This window comes from Microtus pennsylvanicus, chromosome 8, assembly GCF_037038515.1.
Source record: "Microtus pennsylvanicus isolate mMicPen1 chromosome 8, mMicPen1.hap1, whole genome shotgun sequence".
Taxonomy (NCBI): domain Eukaryota; kingdom Metazoa; phylum Chordata; class Mammalia; order Rodentia; family Cricetidae; genus Microtus; species Microtus pennsylvanicus.
The window spans coordinates 70684719-70696937 of record NC_134586.1 but is presented as its reverse complement, the minus strand read 5'-3'; the positions used below and the strand labels follow the sequence as shown (position 1 = coordinate 70696937).

General features: G+C 38.0%; 1 pseudogene; it reads left to right on the top strand.

The window, feature by feature from the left end:
- Positions 1 to 274: 274 nt before the first annotated feature.
- On the top strand, positions 275 to 4595 carry LOC142855344 (thyroid hormone receptor-associated protein 3 pseudogene; annotated as a pseudogene).
- The last annotated feature ends 7624 nt before the right edge of the window (positions 4596 to 12219 follow it).

Below are 12219 nucleotides of genomic sequence, written 5' to 3'. Positions count from 1 at the left end.
TTTTACCATTGTAAAGTGCTTCCATTTATGGTCCTTTCACGAATACATACATTTCGGAAGCTTCTAAATCAAAAGACATTCATCAGTATTAAATGTCCCTTCCCATATTCTCTTCTTCACCCTGCTTTTACATCCCTCTATTAATAAAAGTACTTCTAATGACATGTTGTTATACCCATAGATTAAGGCAACATGCGAAATTTATCTGGGAAGTTTCTTATTGCAGTGGATGGCAATTAACATAGGACAGCACAACTGGGAACATTTGTAGAGAATGAACGACTTTATAGCACTGAGCCCTAAATGTGAATTCTTCTTCAAGCCCCTTTCCCCAAAGTTCAGGTATCTGTTTGAAAGAGGAGACAGAACGATTGTAAGAGCCAGAGGGGATGAATGACAACAAGAGGACAGCATCATTCAGAAGCAATAGTACCAATGCACTGAACTCAAAAATACTGTGGCAGAAAACAAAGGGCCTGCACGGGTTCAAAGCAATCAACATCCTAGCATGGAGATTGTGAAGTAGATACAAAATCCTACCACTGACAATGAAACTATATCTAACCAATATTTTCTGAGAAAGGGAAGATCAGTTTACTCCAATGGAATGTCACTAAGTTTATCAACCACACTCCAGGGCAGGGCCCAGGCCCAGGTAAAGATGGTCAACACAATACACTCTAAATAAATTCTGCCCTTGTTATTTTTGATATTTGTGTCATATTTTATTTTGTTGTTGCTGTTACTGTTTGCTTTGATTTCTGTGTTTGGTAGGTAGGAAGTAAAGTAGGATATGGGAGGATTTGGAAAATAAAATGATGGAAATATATTGTATGTAAAATTATTCTTATTTACAAATATTTTTACAATTTTTAGTTTTGTCTCATAAATATCACATAAAAGGAATTTTTATCAAGCTGTGTGTGGCACATGCTAAAGTTTCACCTCTTGGTAGTTGAGGCAATAAGAAAGAGGTCCTTTCCCACAAAGGAAGGTGATACAGAAAGATATAAAGGAAGATGAGAACAGAGAGAACGATGATGGGGATGTAGTCCAGTGATACAGAAATTCTCTAGCATTCAAATCTAAGAAGGTCAGTTCTAGTCACTTCAAAGAGTGGCATTCATCATGAAAATCAAGTTTCTGCTAAGTACTGAGGAAGCAAATGACATTTGATATAGCAAAATATTTTATAGGAATAATATGAATATAAATTATTAAACATTTTTATCAGCTTTAAAATGACACAAAGTAGAGAATGTGAGCAAGCGATGTGAACAAATTATTTCATAAGAAGACACCTAAATATTTCAATGCATTCCACCCATCCTTGATCAATAATGATTTGAATGATGACTTTTAAAAATATCTTCATTAAACAATTAACGTATTACAAAATTATCTATAAGAATCAGATAGTATGGAAAGCTAGTCTTATTTCCCACTTATTATAAAATAACAATTATAATAAGAAAAATAAAATAAAAATTAAATTTTTTTCGGCGCTGTCGGGAGGGGGCGACGTTCGGGCCGGTTGTGCCCTTGCGAGACTGCGACTAGCTGTCGCTTCGCGGGTCCAGGTGTTGAAAGGCAACCCTCTCTTCCAAGAAGGCAAAAACAAACAAATCGAAGTCTGGGTCTCGCTCTTCTTGCTCAAGATCTGCATCCAGATCTCGGTCTCTACCTTTTTCCAAGTCTCGGTCCAGAAGCCGATCTCCTGTTCAGGGAAACGCAGGCTGAGTTCTAGGTCTCATTCCAGATCGTATTTTCCAGCTCATAACAGAGAAAGGAATCACGCCCGAGTGTATCAGAATCGAGACTTCAGAGGCCACAACAGAGGCTATCGGACGCCCTATTATTTCTGTGGGCGAATCCGAGGCTTTTATCCGTGAGACCAGTATAACCGAGGTGGCTATGGAAACTACCGGTCCAATTGGCAGAACTACCGGCAAGCATACAGTCCTCGTCGAGGCTGGTCCCAGTCCTGGTCCTCAAAAGAAGGTCCCCTTCACCACGGTCCAGGAGCCATTCTAGGAACTCTGATAAATCATCCTCTGACAAGGCGCTCCTCATCCACCTGGTCATCCTCCAACCACAGCAGGGTTGAATTGTCTAAGCGCAAGTCTACAAAAGAGACGAAATCCTCTTCTAAGGATAGCAGGCCATCTCAGGCAGCTGGTGATAACCAGGGAGATGAGGCCAAGGAGCAGACATTTTCTGGAGGTTAATCTCAAGATATAAAAGGGTCTGAGAGCTCAAAGCCATGGCCTTTGCCACTACTTATAGCACTGGTTATGCGTCACGGGCCTCCGCTTCTGATCTGAGCCCCTGGAGAGAAGCCCAGCTCTCAAAAGCCCCCTCCAGTGTGTAGTGGTTAGGCGAAGGTCACCGCGCCCTAGCCCTGTGCCCAAACCTAGTCCTCCACTTTCTAATACATCTCAGATGGGCTCATCTATGTCAGGTGGTGCTGGATATCAGTCTGAAACACACCAAGGTCTCGACCATGGCTCTGGATCTTTGAGTCCATCTAAAAGGAGCCCTGTGGGTAAGAGTCCTCTGGCCACTGGCTCTGCATATGGTTCATCTCAGAAAGACAAGTGCTGCTTCGGGAGGAGCAGTATACACAAAAAGGTACCTGGAAGACCAGAAAACAGAGAATGGGAAAGACAAAGAACAGAAACAAACAAAAACTGATAAAAAGAAGCTGAAAGAGAAAGGGAGCTTCTCTGATGCTGATGTAAAAATGAAATCTGATCCATTTGCTTCCAAGACTGACACTGAGAAGCCCTTCCGAGGCAGCCAGTCACCCAAAAGGTATAAGCTTCGTGATGACTTTGAGAAAAAGATGGCTGACTTCCACAAGGAGGAGATGGATGAACAAGATAACGACAAAGTAAGGGGAGGAAGGAACCTGAGTTTGATGATGAGCCCAAATTTATGTCTAAAGTTATAGCCCGGTGCAAGCAAAAACCAGGAGGAAGAGAAGTCAGGCAAGTGGGAGAGCCTGGTGCATACAGGGAAGGAAAAGCTGAGAAAGGCAGAGGAGCTGGAGGAGGAGCCTTTCACAGAGAGACCCAGAAAGGAGGAGCGTGGAGGGGCCAAGAGGAGCGAAAGTGGACACAGGGGTTTTGTGCCAGAAAAGAATTTCTGAGTGACTGCATACAAGGCGGTCCAGGAGAAAAAATTGTCACCTCCCCCACAGAAGACCTCTGAGAGCCGAGACAAGCTGGGAAACAAAGGAGACTTTTCCTCAGGGAAGTCTTCCTTTTCCATTACTCGGGAGGCCCAGGTCAATGTCCGGATGGACTCCTTTGATGAGGACCTTGCACGACCCAGTGGCTTATTGGCTCAGGAAAGAAAGCTTTGTCGGGATTTAGTCCATAGCAATAAAAAGGAACAGGAATTTCGTTCCATCTTCCAGCACATACAGTCAGCTCAGTCTCAGCGTAGCCCCTCAGAATTATTTGCACAGCACATAGTGACAATTGTTCATCATGTTAAAGAACATCACTTTGGATCCTCTGGAATGACATTACATGAACGCTTTACTAAATACCTAAAGAGAGGAAGTGAACAAGAAGCAGCTAAAAATAAGAAAAGCCCAGAGATACACAGGAGGATAGACATTTCCCCCAGTACATTCAGAAAACATGGTTTGACTCACGAGGAAATGAAAAGTCCCCGGGAACCTGGCTATAAGGCTGAAGGCAAATACAAAGATGATCCTGTTGATCTTGGCCTTGATATTGAGCGTCATAAAAAACATAAGGATCTTAAGCGAAGTAAATCAAGAGAATCGGTGGATTCCCGAGACTCTAGCCACTCAAGGGAAAGATTAGCTGAGAAAACTCACAAAGGATCGAAGAAGCAGAAGAAGCACCGCAGAGGAAGAGACCAGTCTAGGTCCTCCTCTTCCTCTTCCCAGTGGTCTCACTCCTACAAAGCAGAGGAGTAGCCAGAGGAAGCAGAGGAAAGGGAGGAGAGCACCACAGGTTTTGACAAATTCAGACCAGGGACCAAAGACTTCGTGGGTCCAAATGAAAGAGGCGGCAGAGCATGGGGAACCTTTCAATTTCGAGCAAGAGGGAGAGGTTGGGGCAGAGGAAACAATTCCGGTAACAATAACAACAACAGCAACAATGATTTTCAAAAGAGACACCAGGAAGAGGAATGGGATCCAGAGTACACACCCAAAAGCAAGAAGTATTACTTGCATGATGACCGGGAATGTGAAGGCAGTGACAAGTGGATGAGCTGTGGCCATGGCCGAGGAGCCTTCCCCCGGGGTCAGGGTCGGTCATGTTCTGGAAATCCAGTACCAGCCCCAAGTGGGCCCACGATAAGTTCAGTGGCGAGGAAGGAGAGATTGAAGACGATGAGAGTGGGGCAGAGAACCGGGAAGACAAGGACGGTCTGCAGCCCACAGGCTGAGTAGGGCCGCTCTTGATGGAGCCCTGGCCCAGGGAAAGAGGCTGTCGGAGAGGCTGGTGTAGCTAAACAGGGAACCTCAAGAAGATCCTGCAAATCCCACCCCACAACCCACCAGCCACACAGAACCTACAACAGCAGAGTACACATCCCTGGTGCTGTCCCACTGGACATGTTTTGAGTAGCCCACAACATACTGGGCTCCTGCTGTTTCTTGGTTGTTGTTGGTGTGTGGGGTGGGGGCAGGGTAAGGAGAATGATGCTGATGATTGGGTTTTTTGTTTGTTTGGTTTTGTTTTTTTTTTTTTTTTCTCTATTAGAAACCCAAGTTTCCTTAATTTCATTTGGAACTAAGAGGATGAACTTGGTTTTCAGTCTTTTCCTGTCCTGATTTTTAAAAGGCCCTTATAGTTCTCTTTTTTTCTTTCTTTTCTTTTTACAGAATATGTAGTATATTAGCAGAAAGATTTAATTTGGGCAACTTTGATTCTTTAAGCATGTGAATAAACATTGATGTGTTCGCCTCAGTTTGGGACCAAACTGCTTGGATCTTTGTAAAAACCGGTTTTGTATATCACGGAGGAGTTTAAGGCCTTTCTGTCCACCTTGTGTTCCCCTTTCTGCACAGCCATGTGTCACGTGGAGTTGCTCCCAGCCTCCCCATGCATCCTGCTCTTGTCTGATTTCTCCTGGGCTGGGCTTCCCATTTTCCACCAGCAGCTCCAGTATCCTAAACTTTGTAGTCCTGCTGGTCCTCAGCAAAAGGAGTGGAAACTGGAGGGCAGTTTCTGGGCTGTTTTCTAAGAAACATCTGAATTCTATTATCTTTACAAATATAAGATGAGAAAATATTTTTTCAATATATTTTATTGATCTTTTTATAAAATGAAAAGAAACTCCTATGATCGATTAAAGATGGTGGTTATGGCTGGGTGGTTTGTGGGGTTTGTGTGTTTTGGTTTTGCTCTTTTTTTTTTTCTTTTTAACCTTAAGTTTTGGATTGAAACATTTTCCAGTGTTGGGGGGTGTATCCTCATAAAAGGGTTCTTGTGCTTGCCTTCCGGGGAGGTGGTCCCGAGCAGGTAAACCACAGCAGTGCATAGGTTCTATGCAGACTGCACCCTCCTCTTCCCCCAGTCTTTGCTCTTGGGTTATTACTACTTCCTCTTACTTTGCTAATTTCTATAGTTATGTTGGTTTTACTTGAATGATTCATGTTTAGGGGAGAACGAAAAACACCTGTAAGTTTTTGTTTCAACTCCTCCTGCAAATAAAAACAATAAACGAAGTGAAAAAAATTGAATTTTTCAATAATTTGAACTCTTGAACAAACCCCTTTGAGCTAAACCTGCAATACAGAGAAAGATAACTTACTAAAAACTATAGTGCTTCACAAAGGACAAACATCATAATCAGTCAGTAAAGAACTAAAGTGTAAAATCCACATATGTAAAGGTAAAATCTTTTGTTTTACTTAGATTATAAAATAATTACATCTTTTTCCTCAGTCACTTTTCTCGGTGCAAACTATTCCACATAATTCTCCTTGCTCTTTTGCAAGTTCATGGTCTTTTTATTCCAGTAATTTTTGTAGCACATATATGTGTATTTATATCTGTATATGTGCATTCCTAAATAGATAAATAAAACCCCTAATCAGTCTGTATTAGAGGATTTGTATGTTTGTATTCAGGGGGGAGCATTTGCTCCCTGATTGCTGGTTGGTGTAATCCTTCCTGTGGATGACTGTTTCTCCCACTCTCAGCACTCCTTAGATTGTCTGCACCTCTTTTTGTAGAGTAGAAGTTTTAGCAGATTTGCTCCTTTCACTGTAGCATGTGTATTGCAATATTTCTGTTCATATGTAGACAGTCATGTTGGTGAGATATGAATGCAACTTCTGGCATTCATGGGATAAACAATCTCACTGGAATATGTTATTCTTAACTACCAAAAGAAACTGCTATTTGCAACAGACACCATTACAAAAAACCACAATCAGTTAAAATGCAAAGAATCAGAGCCCAGCTCGGAGGGGTACATCTTCAATATAACCTTTGAATCTAAGACTCGGAGATCGTTGAAGAAGAGGAAAAGAACCGAAAGATGAGAGATTGCTGTGAGATTGAAAAAAAAGGTTTTTTTTCAAACTTAAAATTACTAAATTATATAATAAAGAAGAAGGAATTGAACACACTGTATTTGAACATTGGAAACACTTTAGTAACAAATGAAAGCCTAAATAACCAAAATGGTAGTAGAGAAACTATTATTGATGAATACATTGTCAACTGATACCTAGAAAGGGTTGTCTAAAGACAAGCTGAGCCAACACAATATTGTACTTTCCAGAGTCCTACCGTGAATTGTTGGGAAGACTCAAAGTAGCCACTACAAACAGCTTGATACAGTCATATCTGCTATGGGACATGAGGATTAGGAGAATACACACACACATACACAACAAAACAAAGCAACCTAGTTATATTTGGTCAAGTTGTTCATAATCCAAAACACTCAACTTTTCTTCCAAAATAAGTCATGTTCCTGTTTGAACTTTCTCTTAAATATTTGAAATCATATTTAAATTATATAAACAATCTACCTTTAAGCATTATGCTTTTCAATATAAATACAGAGCAAGAGAGATGTCTCAGCAGTTCACAGTGCTTATAGCTTTCATGAGGGACAGAATTATATTCTCAACAGCCATATCAGGTACAAGATCAAACTGTCACTCTATTCTAGGAAAGTCAGAACTCTCTTAAGGTCTCTGTGGGTACATAAATGTACATGATACACATATACTCACAGAAAGAAAAATAGTAAAAGAAACAAAAACAAGGAAAGAAATGAATGTAACTACGTGTAAAGTTGCTTGACTTAGCTTCACTCTTCCTCTCTCCTTCCCAGCCATTTTTAGTGTTAGGGATTGAAACCAGGCTTTTATATATGCAAGAAAGTGTCCTATCAATGAGGCATATCCTTGCCCTTTTAATTGTATTTTCATTCAAGAAATTATGAAAATACTGGAAAATGTTTCGATGAATCATAAATGAAAAGATAATATTCATCAATGACAGAATGCCGAACCTGTAGAAAAGATAAACACAACCATGGTCAATGGATATTTTTGAAAAAGTAAACACCTTAAAACAATAAATACAATAAAGCTTTTTACTTGGTACTTAAGAAAAACTAAAGAAAAGTAGACATATTTGAAATTTTTCAGTCAAGTTTGGCAACGATGTTAAAATTTACTCTAGGCTTCAAGCAGAAATATGTGATTGTCACAATGAAGTGAATACTTTTCTAGAAAAGCAATGTGTTCTGAACACTCACATAACTCATTGACCATGGAGAGGTTGAGCTGGAACCTTCACCCTGTATTCTAGTCTTATGAATACTCAGGCCATGAGAAAAGAAAGTAAAAGATGAAACCAAGGTAAAAATAGAACTCTAGTTGAAAAGTGGAAAACCCATTGAGAGAAGGGGAGAAGATCAAGTTCAGTCACCAACTGGTGGTTATGGAAACCGTGAAGCCAAAGTATTAGGATTTTGAAAAATAATTTACTATCAGCCTACCACCTTATAAAATGTATTTATATCAAACCTAAAGAAGTATGGGCTATTGAATTTATGTTGTTTATACTACTAAAGTTTTGAGAAGCTGTTATGATATAAATATAAAATTAATATAATTTCTAGGTTTATTTTAAAATGATTGCAAAATTTTTAATAATGCTCACAATATTTGTTTCTCAAACATTGACTTGCTATATTGCCCTCATTTCCTACTATAACCAACTTACACTAAATCTGTGGGAGCCTGTTTAGTATTTTTATTTTTTTTTTTGGTTTTGGCTTTTTGTAGTTTGAAAATCAATCGATAAATGCAAAAGAGCTTATAAAAATAAAGTACAATTTGCATAACTCATCTGTTGGCACTGGCAGCTTCTTTGCTGGAAGCAAACACTTAAGCTTTAAGAGATTGCCTGGTGTTTATCCCATAAATAGAAATAGCACACTCATGCTAAGACTCTTAATCATCACTTTATCATTAACCTTCCCTTGCTGAAAGATGGTATTTCAGTCTATCCCTCACCTTTCCTGAAAGTTGCTCATGTTTTACTATTTGGACATTTTATAGCTTTTAGCTTTAATTTATATAAACTTCTATTCTTAGCTCCCTTCATTAGAGACACTACTCATGACTCCTAAAATATAATTAGAAATTATGGCACCCTATTCTTCTTTCAGGTTCTAATCATTTATAAAACATGCATATCTTTATACCTATATAAGTGTTTTAATTGTTCATTGCTCCACATTTTGTTTAATTTGTCCATTTGTTCCAACTTTTCGAACCATTTAAAAATTGTATTGTTTTGTGCCAGGGTCTGACAGTATAGTTGAGGCTGGCCTTGGACACACTATCTTGATACTGTAGAGCTACCCTTCACACCGAGCCCTCAGGCTGGAATTAAGTTGCACCCAATTTTGTTTGTACATTGTGCTGGGGGCCTGATAGCAAGAGTTCCTTCTACACAGCATGTTCTCTTCCCCACTGCGCCATCTACCTGGACCAGGATTACCACTTTTGTTCCCCAGCATTTCTCTTTTGAATTTGAGTAATTCTTTCAGCCATCATGACTATCATTTCTTCTTAGATTTACTGTGTATTGATCTGCAATATTTTCAGTTAGATTATGCAATCCTTAATTTTCTGTGTTCTTTTGCTGTGACGAATATTTCTGTCTGTATCATATCCTCACTGATTTGCATCTGCTCATGTTTTGTGTTTTAACACTTTTATTGTCATTTAGAGTAAAAGTACTTCATTTTCTTGTGATTTCCATTATTACCATGAGGTATGGGGAAGTTCTGTGTTATTATTATTATTATGTCTCTTATGCCTTGAATATTAATATTTGCATATTGCTTAATCATATTTACGAGTGGGTTTGCTCTATATCTCTCAATCCATACCCATAGATATCTAGGTATCTAAATTTATATAATTAGTCACATATTTCTGTATAAACACATAACACATCTCTGTTTGTTCATATACATATCTCTTTTGTTTAATATTGAGAAAACACTATTTATTAGACACTGTAGATTAGTGTTACAGAGAAAAAATGTTTACATTGCCTAGAATGACATCTATTTGACTAGCTATTTCAAAAATAAGTTCCAAAAGAATTATAGTTTATTATAGATTCTGTAAATTCATTTAACTTAATAATTTATCATTGTAATTCTTCACTCCATATTAAGCATGATATTTGTATCAACTTTTGTCTACATTTCGCAAATGGAGATTAGCAATTTTAATGCGGTAAATCTTGAGTTACTTCAATTAATGCTTTTTCATCCACTAATTAAGTTACATGCTATCTAAAACTGTGAATAGATCTTGCATACAAAAGATTTTAATGGGGGCTGGAGAAATGGTTCAGTGGTTAAGAGCATTGCCTGCTCTTCCAAAGGTCCTGAGTTCAATTCCCAGCAACCACATGGTGGCTCACAACCATCTGTAATGAGGTCTGGTGCCCTCTTCTGGCCTGCAGACATATACACGGACAGAATATTGTATACATAATAAATAAATAAATAAATATTTTTAAAAAAAAGATTTTAATGTTTGGTGTAAATTTTCATAACTTTGATTTTAGGGTTTATAGGCATTTTACATAAACAACCAGGTAATCAATTATTTGGGCTTGAAAAATAATTGATTACCTAGTCGTTTATGTTTTGCTAATAAATATATTAATTTCATTTCACAACTGAAACAATATATAAAGTAAAGTTTAAAAAAAAACCTGAACATCAGCATTCTGGCCTTTCTCTGTATAAGCATCTCAATGGTGCCGTCTAAGATTTGTAAAAGCTGAAATTCTCCTATTTATGGACCATCACACAGCCGGATTTGATCTCAAAAATGTTTGTTTATATTATTGGTTGATTTTCTGTTTTATCTGTACTTTAGATATTTTTAATATTTTAACTCCTTATTTTTTTATTGGTTTTTATTGAGATCTACATTTTTCTCTGTTCTCCTCTCTGCTTCTCTCCTCTCACCTTCAATCCTTTCCCAAGGTCCCCATGCTCCCTATTTACTCAGGAGATCTTGTATTTTCTACTTCCCATGTAGATTAGATCCATGTGAGTATCTCTTAGTGTCCTCATTGTTGTCTAAGTTTTCTGGGATTGTGGTTTGAAGGCTGGTTTTCTTTGCTTTATGTTTAAAATTCACCTATGAGAAAGTACATGTGATTCTTGTCTTTCTGTGTCTGGGATACCTCACTCAAAATGTTTCCTAGCTCCACCTAGCAAAATTCAAGATGTCATCTTTTTCTGCTGTGGAGCACTCCATTTTGCAAATATATCACATTTTCCTTATCCATTCTTCGGCTGAGGGGCAATTAAGTTGTTTCCAGGTATTGGCTATGACAAACAAAGCTGCTATGAACATAGGTGAGCATATGTTCTTGTGGCACAATTGAACATCCTTTGGATATATATCCAAAAGTGGTATTACTCAGTCTTGTGGAAGGTTGTTTCCTAATTTTCTGATAAATCGCCACACTGACACACACAGGGGCTGTACCAGCTTGCATTCCCACCAACAATGAAGAAGTGTTCCCTTTTCCCCACAACCTCTTCAGCATAAGTTGTCATCACTGTTTTTGATCTTGGCCATTCTTACAGGTGTAAGATGGAATCTCAGAGTTGTTTTGATTTGCATTTCTCTGATGACGAAGGATGTTGAACATTTCCTTAAGTATGTTTCAGCCATTTTAGATTCTTCTGTTAAAAATTCTTTGTTTAGGTCTGTATTCCTTTTTTTTTATTGGATTATGTGCTCTTTTGATGACCAATTTCTTGAGTTCTTTGTATATTTTGGAGATCAGACCTCTATCTAATGTAAGGTTAGCGAAGATCTTTTCCCATTCTGTAGGCTGCTGTTTTGTCTTGTTGACGTGTCTTTTGCCTTACAGAAGCTTTTCAGTTTCAGGAGGTCCCATTTATTAATTTTTTTCTCTCAGGGTCTGTGCTGCTGGAGTTATATTTAGGAAATGCTTCCCTGTGTCAATGTGTTCAAGTATACTTCCCACTTTCTCTTTTATAAGTTTCAGTGTGGCTGGCTTTATTAAGGTCTTTGATTCAATTGGACTAGAGTTTTATGCATGGTGATAGATATGGTTCTATTTTCATTCTTCTGCATGTTGATATACAGTTATGCCAGCACCATTTGTTAAATATGCTTTCCTTTTTCTATTTGATAGTTTTTGTTTCTTTGTCAAAAATCAGGTATTTAAAAGAATGTGAATTAATATCCAGGTCTTCTATTCAGTTCCATTGGTCCTCCTATCTGTTCTTATGCCAATACCAGGCTGTTTTCAGTACTGTAGCTCTGTAGTAGATTAACTTTTTATTTTTATACATTGGCATTTATAACAGATATATACATTTATCTGTTTCTGAGAGGATATTTTCAATTTGTTAATTTATTCTTTTGTCTGTGGAAACTTCACTAACATAAGCATTATGTCTCCTTTTAATTGCATTCTTTTGTATGTGAAATCTATGTGCACATGTATGGCATGGTTGCCTTTGTTGTTATTGTTTTTCTATTAGTTTTAAATTTTTGCATTTTGTATATAACTTTATAAATCGTTGGGTTAAATTTTTACATGAAATAAAATATGATGCTGTATCCACTGTTCTTAAGTAAATATGGCATCAATAATTAACAAATTAAATATCTCTTCTGCCATT